This window comes from Myotis brandtii, unplaced genomic scaffold (assembly GCF_000412655.1).
Source record: "Myotis brandtii unplaced genomic scaffold, ASM41265v1 scaffold358, whole genome shotgun sequence".
NCBI lineage: Eukaryota > Metazoa > Chordata > Mammalia > Chiroptera > Vespertilionidae > Myotis > Myotis brandtii.
In genome coordinates, this window is record NW_005363772.1 from 2,936,097 (window position 1) to 2,950,741 (window position 14,645).

Genomic DNA, 14,645 nt, shown 5'->3' on the forward strand with positions numbered 1-14,645 from the left:
AGGCCGACGCTCTATCCACTGAGCCAAACCGGTTTCGGCAAGTCAATTTTCATGCCTGAACACAGAGGACTTGAGGAAAGGAAAATGAACAATGGGACTACACAGAATGAAAATTAAATTAGTAACTGTCGTAGCCTGCATACTTAACAATATTTTTAATATAAGAGAACACTGCACATTTTCCAAACATGCCAGGATTCAAGAAATAGCTCCCGCAACTTTAATTACATGATTCATTTTTTATAAAATTATTTTTTTCCTTGACATATTGTATCCTCAGACTCAAGACATAGGAGTTCAGAAGTAATAGATCAGAATTTTCATTAAGTACACATGACATCCTTAAAACTTTAACTTGTGCATGCTTGTTTGCCAAACATATATATATATATGTTTACAGTTTTAACTTATAAAATAAATGTGCTCATCTGTGCACTTACTAAAGAAGGTAAGAAGCAGAAAATATGTTCTCTATGGAAAGTAAACTGTAGAAAATATTTGCACATTTTTTAAAGGAATAAAATGTTTTCATTAAAAAGTAAATCTATCATTTAAAGAGTTTAAATAGGATGTTTCTTAAAAACCATTTTGTCTGATTAAGACAATGTTACATGACGAAGGTCGCTAAGGGGTCTAGGCCCAAGAGTAAGGGAGTGTGTAAGAGGAAACCCTTCCACAATGCTGCTCACGCAGCAGACGCCTGTGTAGAAACCATTTCTGATTTGAGTATGTTTAGGTAAAACAGTGTTATTCTTGCACACTGTGCAATTTACCAGGAAAAGTATAAATTAGTTTAAACTAGAAAATAAAAATAATACTTAATTTTTTTTTAAAAAAGATACCAGATGAAATCTATTTTAAATTAATTTCCAGTTTAATAACCTCTTTTGCTTGTAGACAAGTTTTCAGTGATTATGCAACAAACATTCTCATTTCCTACATCAGTTGGTCTCTTCATGAAACAGTTTAGCCTGCTTTCCTTGTTCTCTTTGCCAATGTTGAAGACATTACCCATGTGGTGTAGAAAATGTAGTTTCTGCTAGCTTAATGGCTAATTACAGTAACAGAAGGGGGAAATAAGAAAATCCAACTAAACTGCAAACATCTAATGAAGGGCAATGTGAGCTTTAACTACAATTTCACACTCTGTTGTACCTATGAGTGTTTTTTTTGTTTTGTTTTGTTTGGTTTTTTAAATAAAGCCTTGTGGACAATTCTTTTTACTAATGTTAGTTTGATATTTTGATGTTTATTAGGTGTCTATTTTATAGACACAGGCTTCAAATTATGATTATCCTATATAATAAAAGAGTAATATGCAAATTGACCCTAACAGCAGAATGACTGGGAATGACTGGTCACTATGACACACACTGACCACCAGGGGGCAGATGCTCAATGCAGGAGCTGCCCCCTGGTGGTCAGTGCACTCCCACAGGGGGAGCTCTGCTCAGCCACAAGCCAGGCTGACGGCTGCCAGCACAGCAGTGGTGGTGGGAGCCTCTCCCGCCTCCTCAGCAGCACTAAGGATGTCTGACTGCAGCTTAGGCCTGCTCCCCGCTGGCAAGTGGACATCCCCCGAGGGCTGCCAGGCTGCCAGAGGGATGTCTGACTGCCAGCTTAGGCCTGATCCCCCCAGGGAGCGGGCCTAAGCCAGCAGGTGGACATCCTCCAAGGTGTCCCAGACTGTGAGAGGGCACAGGCAGGGCTGAGGGACCCCCCCCCCACCGAGTGCACAGATTTTTGTGCACTGGGCCTCTAGTATTGTTCATAAGCAGGGTTGTCTTTATCAGGAATCACCCAGCTACAGTCCTATCTCGGCCCTATCTTGGAGATAAGATAATTCTTTTGTTGTTGTAATAACTCAAATGCAATCTACCTTGTTCTTCTCCACTATGGTTTTAGGGTTTCTTTTAGGAGAAGAAGACTAAAGAGAATGCAAGTTTTGATGGGAATATTCCTCCTCCTTTGTATACCTCTATTTACATTCATCACCGGAGGGAAGCACCACTTGATCTGGGAGAGTATACTTTACTCAAATATTTTCTTCTGAGAAAAAAAACACACACAATAAAAATGACCTATTGAGCATAAATTGACTACTTGGTCCTACAGAAAATTGCTCATACTCCCATTGAACTGGGGGACTGAACACCCACACTCATTGAACTGGGACTGATTAAAAACAATGCCAGGTTACTTATGAGCTTTGAGGATTATGTACAACCTCAACTTTCCCCAAATTCTCAAGTTATATTGCAACTTTTGATCTATTCAATTCTGTGGAGTGCCTATATAGGCTTCTATTACATACTAGAGGCCCAGTGCACGAAATTTGTGCATGGGGGGTGGTCCTTCAGTCCGGCCTGCACCCTCTTGCAATCTGGGACCCCTAGGGGGATAGTCGGACATCCCTCTCAAAATCCAGGACCGCTGGCTCCTAACTGCTCACCTGCCTCCCTGCCTGCCTGATCACCCCTAACCACTCTGCCTGCCCACCTGATTTCCCCTAACCACTCCCTGCCTGCCTGACTGCCCCTAACCACCTCTTACTCGGCTCCTGTTGCCGTGGCTTCGTCCAGAAGGATGTCTGGAATGATGTACAGAAGGTTGTTCGGCTGTCTGGTCTAATTAGCATATTATGCTTTTAATATTATAGATAGATTGGATGCACCCTATTTACAACAGTAGATATATACTTTTATCTCTGAAGGTCTTTGGAGGCAATTGTGTAAAATACGATATGAAGGACTGTTAGAAATATTGAAAGATTTCATGATGTAAAAAAAAAATGCATCAATGTCACTGAAATTGAACAAAATGGCTCCTTACTTTTCCATATATATTTGAACTATCTTGTCCACAAACTTGTTCAATAAATAGTGCATGAAACAAGCATTTTGCACTTTGTCCCATAGATGCAATTTGCCAACCTGATTGATTTCTTTCTCTATAGCTCATCTAATTTCTACATACTCTATATTTACTCCTTTATTAAAGATGATGTAATCTTGGCTGCTATCACATTCACATCCACCAAACTACTGAGAACAAGATAGAGATGTAAAGATGAGGCTAGGAAAGGATAAAGTTTCACAAAGCAGCTTTGCAACCGAATATAAAAATATGACAAAAACTCATAATGCAGATATGGAAGATTAATGCAGCAATGAAATTATATGAAGAGAAAAAACCTTGAAGAACCAAACTAAGACATATACCTGGAAAAAATAAGTAGGAACAAGTTATTTATTCTGTGAAGATTCACTGTGCCACTAAGATAATAAACAGATCAAATAATTTGCATGTTGCCAGATAGAGAAATTACATTCATGTATGTTAGCCCACATTCCTATCACGGTTTCTATCTAATTCTCCTTAGACTGTGACCTGTCTTTCACTAATGAAACTGATTTTTATTTCTTCTTAGGTAGTACTTTCTTAGAGAAAGAATGAGAGAGAAGAGATATGGCTGACATGGGTTATTGACCTAAATAAATCTGATTCCAGCTTCAATTCTATCTTCTTTGCCATTTTCCTACTCAGATCAGAGCTGGCAACAAAATGATAACCATCTGAACCATGCTTTTCAGTGACTGGTTATGTCTTGCCAAGTAAATTTAGTTGACACTGTAGGATTCCTTGGTGACCATGAGAATGTGCAGAACCTCCTAAGGAAAAGAGCTCCCCTGCTTTTCTTCAAGGTTCATATGTAACTTTCCTAACAACCTCTGGCTTTCAAGTCTATCCAGACTTGTGGTTTGATTATAAAGCCACAAAATATCAGAGATCGAAGGGTTCTTTGATAGCTTTAATTCATCTCCATTGGTTTTCATGAAAGGAAGCAAGAGGAGGCAAAATAACCTAGTCAAGCTCTCTTATACAGCTTAATTTCTAACTCAGTCTTCCATGTCCAAGAGACCTATTTTAGAACTGTTGGGTCGCTGATGAGGGGTTCCACTTGAACATGTATAGACTGAAGTTATAGTTCCCTCCCAGTAAGTTCCCTCTATCCATTACTGGAAGTCTTCAGACATAGCTTTAAGTATTAAGGTAAATAATATTATCTTTCTTTTTTAACATAGGACAGTGAGGCAGAGAGGTTAAGCTAGGAAGTAGCCAAACTGGAGTATAAACTCAGACAGTAATATCTGTGTTCTTCTTTCTGTGCCTTTTTGCTTACTAGTTAACATCTGCATTATTAGGAATCTGAGCCACTAAAGACATCTTATTACTTATTTCTTGTTAATTTGTTTACTCATTCAATCATCCATCCATTCAGAAAATATTTACTAAGTACCTACTAAGTGCCAGTCACTGCTCTAAGTCCTGATGATACAGCACCAAACAAAACAGTCATTGCCCTAATGCAGATTACATTCAAATAAGAAAGACATGCAAAAAACAAAAATACAATATCATGGCAGATTTCAATAAGTGGGGAAATAAGCAGGATAAGAGGATTAAGAAGGATATAGTCAGGAGAAGAAACCCTTTTTGATAAGTGATTCAGGGAAAGTCTCTCTGAAGTGGTAACATTTAAGCAGAGACATGCGGGATGTGAAAGAATGAGTTTTGAAGAATGAGAGAACAAATGCAAAGGCCCTCCGGGAGAAACAGGCTTGGTGTAGTATGGGAACAGCAAGGTCAGTGTGGCTGGAGCTGATGAAGGCAGAAGAGGCAGAGGATGGCGGGTGTCAGAACATATAGCTCTGGACAAGAAGTTTGAGTTTTATTCTATGCACTAGGAAGCCAGTGCAGGGTTCTGAACAAGGGAGTGAAATATTCTGGTTTACATGTAAACTTTTACTACTTTGTTCTATGAGAAATACTCAGTAGGAAGAAAATACTCAGTATGGAATCAGAAAGACCAGGTCAGTGGCACCTGCAGTGGTCTAGGTGAGGTTTGGAGGTTATTTGGACAAGAGTGGTAGATGTCTTAGGAAGTAATAGAGAACTATCTATTTTATTGGATAGTGTGGATGAGATATTTTGATGGAGTGTATGTTGTGTACAAGAGAGATAGAAGAATAAAAAGTTTTAACTTCCAGTTAAGGTTTAAAACTCACTTCCAATTAGTGCTTAAAAAAAAGGGAACAAAATGCATGTGCAGAAAATGGGGAATATACCAGTATCTGCTGTATAATAAAGAATGTGACAGGATGTGAAAGAATAAGTTTTGAAGAATGAGCGAACAAATGCAAAGGCTCTCGGGGAGAAACCGGCTTGGTGTAGTATGGGAACAGCCAGTGTGGCTCAGTTGATTGAGTGCTGGCCAATGCACTGAGGGGTTGCCGGTTGGGCTCCAGTAGGGACACGTACCCAGGTTGTGGGTTCGATCCCCTGTAGGTGAGTGCAGAAGGCAGCTAATCAATGTTTCTCTATCACATCAATGTTTTTCTCTCTCCCTCTCCCTTCTTCTCTCTCTAAAAAAATCAATAAAAGCATACTTAAAAAAAAAAGAATGTGACTGTTTTTTTTAATCCTGATTCTAGAGAGGGAGGTTCTAAAAAGCCTTGTGATAGGAGTGTGTTTTCATTCATGAGTCCCTTGGATCACACTCGAGTTTATGTATGTTAAGAGGTGAGATGACTCAGAATGAGGGCTGGTCACCGGAAAGACCAACCATGTCATTAGACGGTTGGGGCTTTGAGTCAGTTGAGCCTCCAGGGAAGGCGAGGGGGCTGAAGACTGAGTTCAATCTTGTGGCAAATGACACTGAAGCTCAATGGAGCTTCCTAGTTGGTGAATGCATCACTGTGCCAGGAGTGTGATGCACCCTGTTCCACAGAGAGAGGGCACAGGACACTGTGCTTGAACCTACCCAGATCTTATGTGTCTGGTCCTGATCAGCATCCCTTGTAATAAAGCTGTAATTGAAAGTATAGTGCCTCTCTGAGTTTTGAGTCATTCTAGTGAATAATCAAACCTGAAGGGGTCATGGGAAACCCTGACTTTGTAGCCAGTTGGGTGAGATGTGAGTGGCCTGGGGACACCGAGGGCAGCTGGCATCTGAGCTAAGGGCAGTCCTGTTGGATCTGACTAACTTGTAGGGTCTGAGCTAACTCTGAGTGGTCAGCATCAGGGTCGTACTGCTGTACACTAGTTGGTGATAGAATGGCATTCCAGGTCACTGTCACTGCATCGGACAGAATGAACCTGGGAAAATGACTTATTTACAGCCCGGTGCTGATGAGAAGAGAGCATTTTAATCCTACCATCAATTTGTCTTAAACAGTGAGCAAATCCATGAAAATATTACATGTTAAAATTGATTTACGAAGCTAAAATCTCTTAACATCTTCCTTTAGGTTATTTTCTCCCATGTGGAATTTTACCCTTGAAGTGGTTGTTTGCGGCAGCAGTCTGCGGTGCCTACCTATGCCGCCATCTTGGTCTCTCCGGGAAGAGAGTATTTTAATCCTACCATCAATTTGTCTTAAACAGTGAGCAAATCCATGAAAATATTACATGTTAAAATTGATTTACGAAGCTAAAATCTCTTAACATCTTCCTTTAGGTTATTTTCTCCCATGTGGAATTTTCATTCCAATATCAATAGCTGTGCTTATAGTTTTAAATACATCAATTTTATTATTATCAGTTAACAAACATGAGTCATATAGGATTTCTAAAGCTCCATCTTTAGTTTTGACCCATCTTCTCTCCTGAACCCATTTTGTTATCTCCAGGCCCATTGTCCTCATACATGGAATGAACTGGCAACCAAAACCACTATTCTCCTGAATGTTTGAAGGGGGCGGGGGGAGCTAACTATTGATATTTCAGTCAAAAAAGTATTCTTGTAGTCACCCAACTTGAAATCACAGTCTTCTTTTCCTTTCTCCTAACTCCATTGTCCGCAAACAGTTTTCTTATTTTATCTTTTATGGGGAATCAGGGAGTCAAAAGTTAGTGCTGGAAGGACCTCAGAGATCAGTTATTTCATTCATTTGTTCAGTAGATATTTGTTGAGAGCCCCTTTGCTCCAGCTCTAGGTACTGAGGAAACAGTGATGAGGATAATTAAGAGTCCAGTTTCCAGGAAAACAGAGATGATTAAAAAAATAGTTAATGAATTCGCAGGCAAATAATTTCAGATAGTGTTGAGGGCTTTGAGTAAACTATATCAAGGTACTCTTATAGAGGGCCTGAGGTCTTCTTTAGTGGGGTTGGCCAGAAATGTAGGATTTTAGTTTCTGAAGGTAAGCATTCCAGGTAAAGGGATCAGCAGGAGACAAGGGTGCAGAATTAGAAACCTCAGAAAAAAAGCCAGGGAGGCTGGGCACAGGGAGAGAGGCAGGTGGGGCTGGCGGGCAGGCCCACCTGGTTCATGGGTGGTGGAATGAGGACAACAGCCTATCTTCGCTTCTGGTCAAATCACTGTTCCACCTCACCCATCCCTTCCTTTCTAATTCTGTTCTTTCCATCATCTTTTCCATCAGTGTGATTGCCACTGGTTTCCCTATCTTCAACCTCTTGCCTTGTTACTATATCCTACTGTGGACTATAAGACTTCTCCTAAAAATTCCATTTAAAACACCATGTCAATCCCCTACTTAAAAATCATCAGCGTTTCCCCTTTGTGGGATCAAGCAGAAAGTCCTTACCTTGAGCAATTCATTCCTGCTACAATTTAGCCCCAACCCAATCCAGGGGGTGGATCCACCCATGCTTTGATATCGATGACTCAAATCTGCTTCTATCCCTTACACACAACATCCTCTCCTCAACATGTAGAACAGCTCGTGACCGGTATGTAGCTAGTGCAATCTTGCTGCCTGCTGTCCTCATCCAACCTTCATGACCATATATTATGCTCCCCCAATTAGGCCCAAGATTCTTGAAGGCTGAGAATTTATTTGTCCTGTATTTGTGTCTCCCTAGACTAGAGTCTCTAACCCATTGTCATAGACACGGTAGGTAAAATTTATTTGTCCTGTATTTGTGTCTCCCTAGAGTCTCTAACCCATTGTCATAGACACGGTAGGTATTAAGTAACAGTTGTTGAGTAAATAATGATTTCTTGAGCCCCAAAAGCTGTTCTGATCCTCAAACTCTCATGTATATTTTAAAATTTAGTGAAACATCTACTATGTGTCAGATAGTGCATACATATTAACTTGTTTGATCTTCATAGAAACCGTATAGGTAGGAATGTTTACCCAATTTACAGATGAAGAAACTGAGATATAGGAAGGTTACATTACCTGCCCAAGACTCCCGAAGTCCCCAGTCCGTGTCTAAGCAGCATGCTACCCTGTGTTCCTCTCATACACAGCACCCTCCCACTAACTCCCTTCAACACCCCACATGCTCATTTCATTCTTGGTTATTTGGGCAGAAGTGCGATATATACTAGAAAACAGGTGGGGAGAACACGATGCTCTCAAGTAAGAAGAATATCACCCCCAATAAAATGAGTTACGATACATCCACTGGCCCTATGCCTTTGTCTTCTAAAAGAGTATCTCCAACTGGATTTAGTGCTTCCAAATGGTCCTCAGCTCGGGAAACAGGAATTCCCCGAGCCATGCAGCCCAGTAGGATGCCCACGCAGGAGGAAGCTTAAGAGAGCCAGGATATTCTTTCTCAAGCAAAATGTGTGCATTGTACTGGACCTTTTTCAAATGTTGGGAAAAAAATGAAAAAGGTGATTACACGACTGAAAAATGCTGCAAGTTCTTCACTTGAAGAAGCCGAAAATGCATTCTTTGGAAAACGAAACAGACGTCCTCCATTGTTCCCATCCTCCAGCCAGGATAAAGGCAAAGCCTGCTGCCCCTCCCCCTCTAGGTGAACCGATAAAATTCACTCTTCTATAACCTTTGTGCTGACTCCGGCAGCTCCTGCCACCTCCTTTCACAACAGCCTGCCCTGTCCTCGCTGGGACACTGCCGATAGCATCACAGCATGCCTCTGGGCAAGATCTGTCCCGTAATCAGTTGTAAAGCTCAAATGGAGTCGCTGGTTCCAGCGATTCAAGTGGCGAAGTGAGCTCCTTCCGGACTTTGGTTTTAACAAAGGAACAAGTGCCACTCGGACTGGAGTCAGAGGCAGGCCACAAGTCAGGAAGGTCCCTCTACCCGATCTGTCCCAGGGGTAACCCTCGCTAACTTTGTAACAACTGCTGACTTTTTAGGACCTGCCTTCTACTCTCAACAGGAGACTGTGACAGGCCACACCCGGCCTGATCTCTGGCCCCTCTCCAGGAGCTCGCCCCGTGCGCAGGATTTCACAGGCGGTATTTACCGAAGAAATGGAAGTGGACCATTGCCTAATCTCTACAGTGGTTCTCAACCTTCTGGCCCTTTAAATACAGTTCCTCATGTTGTGACCCAACCATAAAATTATTTTCGTTGCTACTTCATAACTGTAATGTTGCTACTGTTATGAATTGTAATGTAAATATCTGATATGCAGGATGGTCTTAGGCGACCCCTGTGAAAGGGTCGTTCGACTGCCAAAGGGGTCTCGACCCACAGGTTGAGAACCGCTGCAAGAGGAACGCTATGTGGAAGCAGTAACTGTTTGACCCTTAAAAGGCTTAAGAATGCTCTGAATCTGCAAAGTCGTATTTAAATTTAGCCATATTGCTTTGAGCAGCCAAATATTTTAAATAGAAGTAGAATAAACAAATATGTGTTGAGCAATAACCCTGAGCCAGGGTGATTGAGCCTGTGTTAAACACGAGGCTATGTGTGATTTTCCTTAATCCACATAGGAACCCCAGTAAAGAGGGGTATTATCCCCACTTACAGGTGAGGAAACAGACTCAGAGATCTGGGGTAACCAAACCTCAAATGCTATCATTTCAGAACGCTGTGATCTCTAAATCCACATTAGAGCAACTGACTCCACTAGCCTGACATCAACGACTAATCCCTGGAACACAAATGCTGAATCATTTTTATAAAATTCAGCAATTCTTCTTCAGGAATTTCCTTAGGTGAAACTAGACCCAAATCCCATGGACATGAGCTTGCCTACCAACTAGGGCAGTACCCCTACGTAACACAAGGGCAGTGTTTCAGCTCAACTGCCGTCTTCACTAATCACTCATGATGTGGCATGGGCTGCGCCAGTCTATTAAAAGCCACTGGACAGAAGTCGCGTGTCTTTACGGTATATAGTGCTCGTTCCAACAACTTATAGTTTGATGGCCTCTGCTACTCTCTGGAAGAAAGCCAGCATTTCTGAGTAAAATCTATCCGTCCCACAACGTGGATTTTTACTATTCCAGAGAGCCAACTGAGAATTGAACAAGATCTTACGGTAATGACTAGAAGTGAATTTCTTTCTTTTTCTTCCTGGAGTTCTTTCTTGCTGGATTTTTCTCTTTCCTGGCACAGCAGGGAGACATCTTTTTATTAAGTTTATGTGCATCAGAGATGTGAACGTCCCTTTACACGTTTAAAATAAGTGACTTAGGATAGGTCACGATTTCAAAGAGGCTCCTATATATTGAAGCAAATCCAAATCACTTTGCTCAAAACATTTGGGCTTGCAGCACAATCTCATCCTGAAACCTATCAGTGTTGGGTCACAGGAGATCCAAACACCAACCTAAACATTTCTAGGTTCACTGGCTGATGGAAAGTTAAATCTTTCAGAGTCTTCCAATGAAGACTGGTTTTCCTCCTTTCTGGTTCTACTGTTGGATGAGTGCAATCTGGATGGTAGACTCTTGACATTATTATGATTAGTTATTGTTGGTATTAAATAACAGAGCTCGGTGTCCTTCCATCAAAGGGCATGCTCTCTGACTTACTTTATATAATCTCCCTTGAACAGTCTCATCCAATCTGTGATTTCAACTATCACCTATACTCCAGTGACTTACAAATCTTTCTGAGCATTTATCAAATCTTTGTTGAGTACTTACTATATACCAGGCACTGCTCTAAGCTCCTGGGATACCCTAGTGAATAAAAGAGACAGCAATCTTATTCTTGTGTGAGTTGATTGTTACTAACTTCTTGCTGGAATTACAGACCCATGTATTCAGTTTTGTGTTGAACTTTACGCATTTGGACACCCAAACTGTGCCTGTGCAAACTGAGATGATCTCCTCAAATGACTCCTGTGGAACCCCTAGGGTTTGAGCCTCACCTCTCAACCTGCAAGAACTCACCCAGGCCAGAGACCTAAACCACCTTCCGCCCGCCAGCAGGGAGTCCTCTACCTAATCTTTTCATAGCCGTCACTTCCTTTCAATCTCCAGTGGCATCTCATTTCAGCTCTCGTCCTTGTTCCTGGGTAATAAAATCTTTCTACCTACCTTCCTCTTGCCCAGGATGGCCCCCTTGAATCCACTTCTTACACTGCCAGGGAACTTGCTTTCTAAAACATACCTAACCTTGCTTCTTTGCTTTGCTATCTCTGAAGGGCTTCCCTGAGCTTTCAGGGGAAAGTAAAAACTTGCAAGCACACAGAGTCCTTGTGATCTGGCTCCTGACCACCACATGGCCTCCTGCTCTGGAGCGCCTCCCTCTCCCCCCAGACAGGCCCGCTGCTCCCTCCACCTGCTGCATCCATGCCTCCCTGACTCACTCAGGCATCCAGGCGTGACCTCCTGAAGCCTCCCTTTCCAGGCCATCTGCTCTGCGGCAGGCTCCCCCGCTGCACGGTGCCATCACCTCTCCTTTGTTTCATTTCTCTGACTCCTGAAGGCAGTTACAATCCCTGCCTCAACCTTGATTCCCTGAGCAGCCCAGGGCTGGAGCACAGAAAGCACTCAACTTGTGTTTACTGAATGAACAAACCTTTAACTGATGGGCAATGGTTTATTGATCTGCATTTTCAAGTCATTTTTTGCCATATCTTAGCTATTGCAGCTTAGACACCAAGAATTCCAATTCCTTAAATTATTGGAGAAGCAGGAAGAGCTTTCTTCCTTCCAAAGGATGCCTTTTGTTTTTTAGTTTCGTTTTTCCCCTCTACCTTTTCTCCAACACTTGACATACATATATTTGATCTTAGTCAAAGTTTATCTGATTCTTCTGAGAAGAAGACACAGCTAACAGTAAAATCATAGACATCAGCCCCCAGAAAAATCTACATTTGGAGCCTAGCCCAAGCACTCATTTATTGAGCACTATAAATAATGAACTTCACTGAACCTCGATTTACATAAAATGGGTATAATGAAATAAGATAAGATGCAAAGCTGCTAGCACCTATCATAATTTTAGATTCTTTTCTTTTTTTTTTTCTGTGCTCAACCTTTCCCTTTAAGATACACACTTTGCCTGGAATACATTCCCCTCCATTCCATCTGACAAAACCCTCCTCGTTGTTTAAGGTCCTGGTAATCTTCTCTGTGCACGGCCCCTGGTGCCTTTTTTTTTTTTACAGAGAGGAAGGGAGAGGGATAGAGAGTTAGAAACATGGATGAGAGAGAAACATTGATCAGCTGCCTCCTGCACACCCCTCACTGGCGATGGGCCCGCAACAAAGGTACATGCTCTTGACCGGAATCGAACCTGGGACCCATCAGTCCGCAGGCCGACGCTCTATGCACTGAGCCAAACTGGTTAAGGGCAAGGCTCTAGGTCTTACTCAATTTGTTCAACAAACCAATGCTGAGGGCCTACTATGTATTGGGCATTCATTAAGTGCTGAGAACTCTGCAGTGAATAAAACAGATGTGAATGCCTAAGTCATACTGAAGAAAAATAAACATGTCACAGTATAAACACCATCTTAGGTCAGAGACATCTGAGTGCTCCACAGCGGGTCAGGAAAGAAGGCAGCTGGAATGGGTGTGTTAGGGAAGGTGCTAGGCATGGAAAGAGCTAGGGAACAACTATAAATGGGTGGCACCCACATATCAAGGCCCTGACCAGGAAAGAAGTATGGCATGTTTCCTGCAAAGAACCGTAGTTGAAGCATAGTTGGCTAAGGAAGGGGAGATAAAATGAGATTGATGAAGTTGGCTGGGGCCAGACTGCGTAAGGTGGGTTACATCCTAAGTACCACCGAATGGCTTTAAGCAGAGACATCCCAGTAGAGTTTGTTTTGGGATTTCTCCAGCTGCCGTGTTTGTACATTTACTACATCTCTCACCAGAGTCCTGATTTGCACTACAGCTCCTGGTGAATACAGCCGTCCTCTTTATTACATTAGGGCTGTGTGAGGGCACTGACGATGTTTATTCTTGTTTCTATCAGTGCCTAGTGCAGTGATGGCGAACCTATGAGATGCGTGTCAGAGGTGACACGCGAACTCATTTTTTTGGTTGATTTTTCTTAGTTAAATGGCATTTAAATATATAAAATAAATATCAAAAATATAAATCTTTGTTTTACTATGATTGCAAATATAAAAAAAATGGCTACATGAGACACGGCACCAGAGTTAAGTTAGCGTTTTTCAAAATGCTGACACGCCAAGCTCAAAAGGTTCTCCATCCATGTGTAGTGCTCCCTGGTAAATGCTTGTCAAATTAAATCGGAACATCCTGCGGCCTCTCTCTCACCTGGCGTTGCCATAACTGTGGATGTAATGTGCCTCATCTTTGTGGGAAGCTGCAGTTGCCCACCAGCTCTGAGCAAGTACATCTCTTCCTATTAGGATTCCTCTCAGACCTTCTTGCCATTGTAGGGTGGTCAGCTGACTTCCTGTCTCCCGCCAGCTCCACTCCCTGCCCTGGACTGAATGTGGACAGTCCCTCGTCTGCCTAGCGCAAGGCATCCTGCTGAGAGTGCTGGCTGTAGTGGCCTGGCCTGCTCTCAAAAGAACCACTGCTTCTAGCTCTGCATATGGTCCCAGAGCATTGAATAACAACATTCAATGGGCTTTTATGGACCACCTGCGTGTGCCTGGGACATGAAGGACGCAGCAGCCCTTTCTGCTAGCTGTGCAATGTTGGGCAAGTTACCAGTCCTTTATAAGCCTCAGTTTCCTCAGGTATAGACTGGGGATAGTAATAGCAGACTGCCTCCTAGGGCTGTTACAAGGCTGTACAAGAGAGCGTCACGTCAAACACTTAGCATAGCACCTGGAATATAGGCAGCATTCATCATATGTCAGGAGATTAGCAGTCGTATTGCGAGTCCGCATGATTTTATTTAATCCTCATAGTAACTCTAAGGAAGGTCTTATTCTATCCAGGGCCCATATATAGCTGGTATGTATAGATACTGCTGTACTAGTTGTTAAACCTTTGTGGTTTTTCCTAGTTGCTAATTTTTTTTAATTTTAAAAAATATGTATGTTTATTGATTTCAGAGAAAAGGGGAGAGAGAGAAACATCAATGATGAAAGAGAATCATTGATTTACTGCCTCCTGCACGCCCCACACTGGGGATCAAGCCCGCAACCCAGGAATTGAACCGTGACCTACTGGTTCATAGGTTGACGCTCAACCACTGAGCCACACTGGGCTCCTAGTTGCCAAATTAGCCATTGTCTCAAACCGTCCAAATTTTCCCCGCTCCCCTATGACCCTGGAGCCTTCTCTGCTTAGGTTCTTCTGGGATCCCTGCCTCCCCCTTCTCCCCATGATCCAGCAACTAAAGGGACAGGGCCTGGCACAGCAGGAGGCCTGCAGGACCCAGACACAGTTCAGATGGTTCTGTTCTGGGTGCTGACTGGTTGATTGAATTTATTTCATTGATGGGTAAAGTGACGTGCAGATGGGAG

General features: G+C 42.4%; 1 protein-coding gene across 3 annotated transcripts in view; it reads right to left on the reverse strand.

The window, feature by feature from the left end:
* ITPR2 (inositol 1,4,5-trisphosphate receptor, type 2) overlaps positions 1–14,645 on the reverse strand; it is a 401,602-nt gene that overhangs the window by 20,370 nt on the left and 366,587 nt on the right. The gene's annotated exons all lie outside the window — the stretch shown is intronic.